We start from the raw sequence: 6,532 nt of genomic DNA on the forward strand, positions 1-6,532 counted from the left end.
GGAGAATTGTTTAATTTGGACGATGGGGAATTGTTTTAATTTGGACTCTGTGCATGCTCTTTGAGACCGTGACCATAGACCTGCATTATATGACTGACAGACAAGAACGGTTTGACCTAAAAATAGCAAAATTTAAACAACTGCGGAAAAAAAGACACCTACATCTTGGATGCCCTTGAGGTAAGCTAAAACCAACGCTATCTCACGACCAATTCGTACGAATTCGTACGAATGATAAAAAGTTGGCTAATTCGTACTAATTCGTACGACCTCACTCGTACGAATTTGTACGATTTGTCTAAACCCACGTGATGGGTAGGTTTAGGGGCGGGGTCAGGGGTAGGTCATTCGTATGAATTCATACGAATTGGCCAATTCGTAAAATATGTACGATTTTGCAAAAAACGTACTAATTCGTACGAGTCAGGTCGTATGAATTCGTACGAATAAGCCACCTCGTAGAATTTGTACGTTTTCCCGTGAGATCGGGCTCGCTAAAACATACCAAAATTTAATTTCAAAGTGAACTATCCCTTTAAATGAGTCCTAGCCATAGTAGAATTACTTCTTTAAATTTGTTCAGTCTACTGCCAATGCAACTGGCTGACAGATATTTGTGACTGGCTAAAAACAATTAAATAAATAAAAATTGCACTGTGTGCAGGCACAATGGCACTTTTAAAATATAATGATTAATTTCACAAAAGTGTAGGGGTGTGGGAATTTCCTACTTACAAACATTAAGACGCTTAAAAAAAAATTCATAAAATCATCTGTGGAAACAAAATGTCAACGCTACCATTAGCTTAGCAGGTTTATTTGTCAACAAGTAAGTTTACTATCAACCAAATTGTAGTGGATAAATTATGATGTGTAGGGTAGGCAGTTTCGGAGAGGCTAGCAATAGCAAGCTAGCACTAAAAGCATCAGATCCCACCCTCCCTTCAGAGCGTCTCCAAAGCCATGCCTCACGCCTAAAACACATGGACGCAAATAGCAGAGTCTGCAAAGTGTCACGAGAGAAAGCACAGAACATTAGAATAATAATGAACATAAAAAACTTACAGAGCTCTTACTTGTACCACCTGACTGCTGCAGATTCATTTTGACATTGATAGAGTTGACATAGAAACACAAAAATCTGAGTCTGAGGATGTGAACAGCTCTGTGTAGAACGTCATGGGTTGCCATTTCATAATTACGGTCACGTCATGGCGTGAACGCCTCATAAGCTCATGTTTTGGTTCAGGAGAAACAGTATAAGGTGGCTGCTGTTTGTTTGCAGCGCTCTGTGACTGTCTGGCTGTGTCCGAAATTGCATGCTCTCATGAGAAGGTACTTATTTTGAATAATTACTTCAAGACCACTAAAAAAGTATGTTCCATATAGTATGAATGTGTGTAGTATGAATGTAACATTCTACATTCACCTTGTTGTCATTCACTGCCATTAAAAAATTCTCTCCCGTGGCCTCATGGGATAGTAAAGTGTCCATTGTATGCACACTTCAGGATCTCACCGGAAGTAGTAGGTCATCTGGGTACTTTTTGCCTACTCTTTTATGAGTTCTGTGAATTTGGACATACTATTTTTGTCACATACTGTTTTTTACTAAATATTAAGGAAGTATGCAATTCCGGATGCAGTCTCTGTCTACAACTCTGCATAGCCTATTACAGAATGTGCTGATGATATGTGATGTCCGCGCGAGCAGGGTGAGTGGACCCTTACGAAAAAGAAGTATACTTCAAGTTCATTTTATGAAGTATACTTAAGTAATGTTCAAGTATATTTTAAGTATACTTTATGTAGTAAGTATACTAATATCAATGTGTACTTGTAGTAAACTTGTAAGTGTACTATTTCAATACAGCTTGGGACTAAATTGGCCCACTTTTAGTATATAAAAGTATGCATTTAAGTGTACTATAAGTGTAACAGTAGTAAACTTTAAGTACACAACAAGGTTTCACATTTGTAATGCATCTGTAATACAAGTGAACTTATAAGTATACTAGCAGTTTACTATTTTAATACAAGTAGTGCATTTTTTTGTTTATGAAAGTTTACTCTCAGTAAACTACTAGTTTAGTAGTTTAAACTACAAGTATACTTGTAATTTTTAAGTGAACATAACATTATTCTTGTAGTTTACTATTTATATAATATTTTTGTACTCAAACTACTATGTTCAAATGTTTTTTTTATACTTGAAAAATACCTTTAAATGTACTTTAATTTTAAAAACATTTTATTAGCTTCATGCCTACCTTTTTTTATCAAAACTTGAATGTCGGTAACTCATAAAGAAAGGAAACATTAAACGAAAAAGTTGAGAAAATCACATTTTCGTCAAAGAATGATGCCTTGATCAGATTGAGAACGAAGATGGAGTAGATTGAGTCTGACACCCCCAAAGCTTCACAGCCGTTTTCTCTTCATGGGTTCGACACTTCAATTGTAATATTAAGCAGTTTTGATTTACACACTGTTTAATGTTTGATGATCATGTTATTTTACATTTAAGTGAGCAATCTTCTATCACTTGTTTCAGCTTCTTCTTCTCCCGTGTTTGATCCAGAGATTCTGTACTAGAAGATGTGTCATAGTGCCCCCTACCGTATAACAGTGAAAACATGGATAGCTGGAATATTCAGTCAATGGTGGGGAAAGAGTAAAGTAGAATTAAAGTAAATTCCTATGCACACTACCACTGAACTAGCCTACACAAAAATTCAGATAGAATTAGAAACAGTTAGAAATATATCTGTTTTATATCAATAATCTAATCAATATTTTCAAACAATGTAAGTTTCATAAGACTGTATATGAAAAACTATGTGAAAATAAAAGTATATTTAAAAGGCTACTTGATCAAAAGAGTTAACACAACTACAAGCCAAGTATACTTTGAATACTTAATTATATTTTTTAGTATACCTCGATCAAAAGATTGAGTACAAGTACAGGCCAAATATACTTGGACTTTTCTCTCAGTATAAGTCAAGTACACTTAAGTGTAATTTTAAGTATATTTCTGAGAAGTATTTAAAATTTAGACTGAAAGTATACTTTCATATTTTTAGTTTAAAAGAAGTATACTAATAGAACACTTGAATAAATTTATTTTTCGTAAAGGGAGGTATGGAAATATATATGCCGGCACGCAGATATAGGACATCATATCATTGCATTCAGATCGCATGCAATGATTTGACATTTTTTGGTCCTGAGACTTCCACAGAAGTAAAATATGTACATATTTTAATATTTAGACAACTTCTATTATTGCTATTAGGATGTGAAGAGAGTTTCAACCAGTAGTTTGTTCTTTGAGTGCATGATTGGAAATATAATTATTTATTGGTTTAAACACCTGTTTCTCCAAACAATTTATGCTTTATTACATTATGAATTTTACAAATTGGTGCATTTGCTCAAAAGTGAATGTTTATTAGTAACTGTGTACATCTATCTGCCACCATGTTCATGCGATGTCAATAGCATCTTGTTGAAATCAGAGTTGACTCCAAGTTTCCACATTGAAAGTTTGACTTCAAGTTGTGTTCCATTGCAGTTTTCCAGGTAGAAATGTGGATATTCTGACATTCTGAGTAATGAGTTTTACTTATAATAGCTGCTATGGACCTGCTTGCATAGTTTGTAATGGGACTAGGTTCTGCTCTTTTGGCGAGTAGTGTGAGAACAGCAAGAGACAAGGGACAGGCCTGAATAATTCTTGGCACATAGTACCTCAGTGCAGCTAAATTACCAATTACAGTCAACAACTTCAATCCATTCCCCAAGAGCTCACTGCACCTTACTCACTAACAGCCTGGCTTTAAATAATGCATTCATTTAGCTGATGTTTGCAAATTTTGTGGGTTGCTATAAAAGGATTAAGACTTACACAGTATAAATATTTTCATATATCCTCTTTTTTTCCACCAAATACTTGTGTGTCTGTACCTATATGTGTAAATTCAAATTTAAAGATGTGTATAATTTTAAAATGTAGTTTCATTTTTCCAATTTCTCATCCTTCAGTGTCATTTTCTGGCTTAGCTAATCCCAGAGGTAAAAAAAAAAAAAAAAAAATGCTCAGTAGTTACTTTTCCTAAGCTCAGGAGACTTATGCCAAGTTCACACTGCACAATTTTCAAACCCTTCAGATCACTGTTCTTTTCACACTGCACGACTATCTGGGGCAGGGGTGTCAGACGGGGTGATAGTGGAACTGGGGTGCGGGGGGTGGGTGTATGGGGGGGATATATCAATATATCTTCACAAAGATATATTGATATATATTGTGGTGTTGTGAGGGGCCCACCCTTTGGTTCTGTGACCGTGGCCCAACATTTGGTGCTACGCCCCTGATCTGGGGTAACCCTTAGTTGTTGGCTGTGTGCACACTGCACGGTGGATCGGCAACAGGGGGTTTCACATTGCATGACTTTACAGTAAGAATCGCCGACAACTCTGTCTGGTCCGCAAACTACTCGAGAAGTCATAAGGAAATAATGCAAGATCATGCTTGCGTGAGACCGGAGTTCTCGCGCAAGACTGGAATTGTTATTAAAAATTATAGCCCGCAAGAAGCTTGCGATCTAAATTGTCTGTGCGCTGAAAAGGAGAAAAAGAAAAAAAAAGATTATAAAGGAGGAAAGGATTGGTGAGACGTGGAAAGCAAAGATTGTGTGCTCTGCAAAGAAAGTTGGAGGCAAATAAATCATTTTGCAATCAATGTGCTGCTGTTGCGGCTGGTTAAGCAAATGTTTGTGCTTTGTTTCTGTTTGATATAATTGTAAATGTATCTATTAAAATAGAGTGGTGCAGGTATGACGTCACTTTGTATGCCAACCGGAAGTTAGCATCACGCTGGTTCCCTCTACAAAAACCCAATAGGATTTGGATTATCGCTAAAAACAAGCTCTGTGATCAACAAAAATGTATGATGCTTGCACGTTTTGTCCATAAAGATAATTATCCTAAATGCCTAAATACCCTAAGCCTAAATGCAGTCGCCAGAAGTAAAAATCTAAAGGTAGGCTATAACCGAACTACACCACGGTCCCACAAATTCAACCATCACCATAAGCTTTAAGCTAAAAACATTTTACCAGAACATTTGAGTTAGAATTTTTTGTAAACACAATTATAACCATAACGATACTGTAAAAGCTTACCTTTACTTTGCCTCTAGTCCCATTTAGCAACTTGGTAGCAGCCGCCTTTTTCAAGACACGTTACAGCTTAAAAAAAATCATGAGTGGGGTAATATTGATGTATTTTATGTCGTAGAATGAAACGTGAAAGTGTCTTGAGCTTGTGTTCACCACATACCTTATTTCAGCCATTTAACCAAAACCCCATTGACTTCGGGACGATGGAACCGAATGCTAACTCACTTCAACATTTTGACCTACAAAGAGGCCTATTCTAAGAGTGATTTTGAATCACTCTTAGAATAGCATATTTGACAATTCACAGTGCGTGGTTGTTACTCGTGTGAACGAGTACCGATTTGCCTCCGATTTCGAGCATTTGTTGGCGATTTCGTAAAAACCTTTCATCTAGTGAAAATTGGGCCTAAAATCGTGCAGTGTGAACTCGGCATAGTTGTGATACTCATATACAGTATCTCTCATTGTTGTATCAATAGCTTTTAGAGTTGGGGTACTCGAACTCGGACTCGAGTCCAATTTTGAATAACTTCACGCACTCGGGTGAATTTGTACTCGGACTTGTCACGGACTCTGACATTTTAGACTCGGAAAATTTGCGAGTACAGTCGAGTCCGGGCACTGGAGGACACAATATTTTATTATTCAAAAACGAAACGAAGCTAACTTTAGTGTTGTTTCAGAGTTGAGCATTGTAGCCAATCACAGACATGTATATTACGCGCATGAACGCAGTGGCAAATCAGAGGCGTTTTAGTCATCACCATGCGGAGAATTCACTCAAAATGTTCAGAATCAGCGCGAGCTTTATCCTTTCGCAAAAATCTCCTTATAAACAACAAAGTCTAGACGCGATGTAAGAGATTCACTGTGCAGTGCGGACGACTTCAGTGTTTATGATGGGAGTTTCAGTGAGAGTGCAGAACGCGGTAAGTAGCCTAAGTGATGGCTTAAAGGGAGCGGAGCGCTATTGACGATCTAAATAATAGTTTTGTTTTTCATGCTTCTAGAGGACCAGTGGTTACATTCACACTGTAAAGTTTGAGGAGTGATAACAGCATTTAAATGTGCGAGTGAACCCGCTAAATTATAGTCCTGTGAGTCATGAACGGTCAATTGCGATGATTTGACATAGTAACCATAGCAACATGAGACCGTGATAACCATTGCAACATTTTGGAGTCTAATAATGTTATGATTTTTGTTACATTATACTTTAGTAATAAGTTTACATACACCTTGCAGAACCTCTAAAATGTTATTTTATTTATTTTTTTAATACAGATCATTAAAAACGTTTTATTTTTATTTTTATACTGCCCTGAAAAAGCTTTTTCACATTACAGATG

This window comes from Scardinius erythrophthalmus, assembly GCF_964197995.2.
Source record: "Scardinius erythrophthalmus genome assembly, chromosome: 8".
NCBI classification, from domain to species: Eukaryota; Metazoa; Chordata; class Actinopteri; order Cypriniformes; family Leuciscidae; genus Scardinius; species Scardinius erythrophthalmus.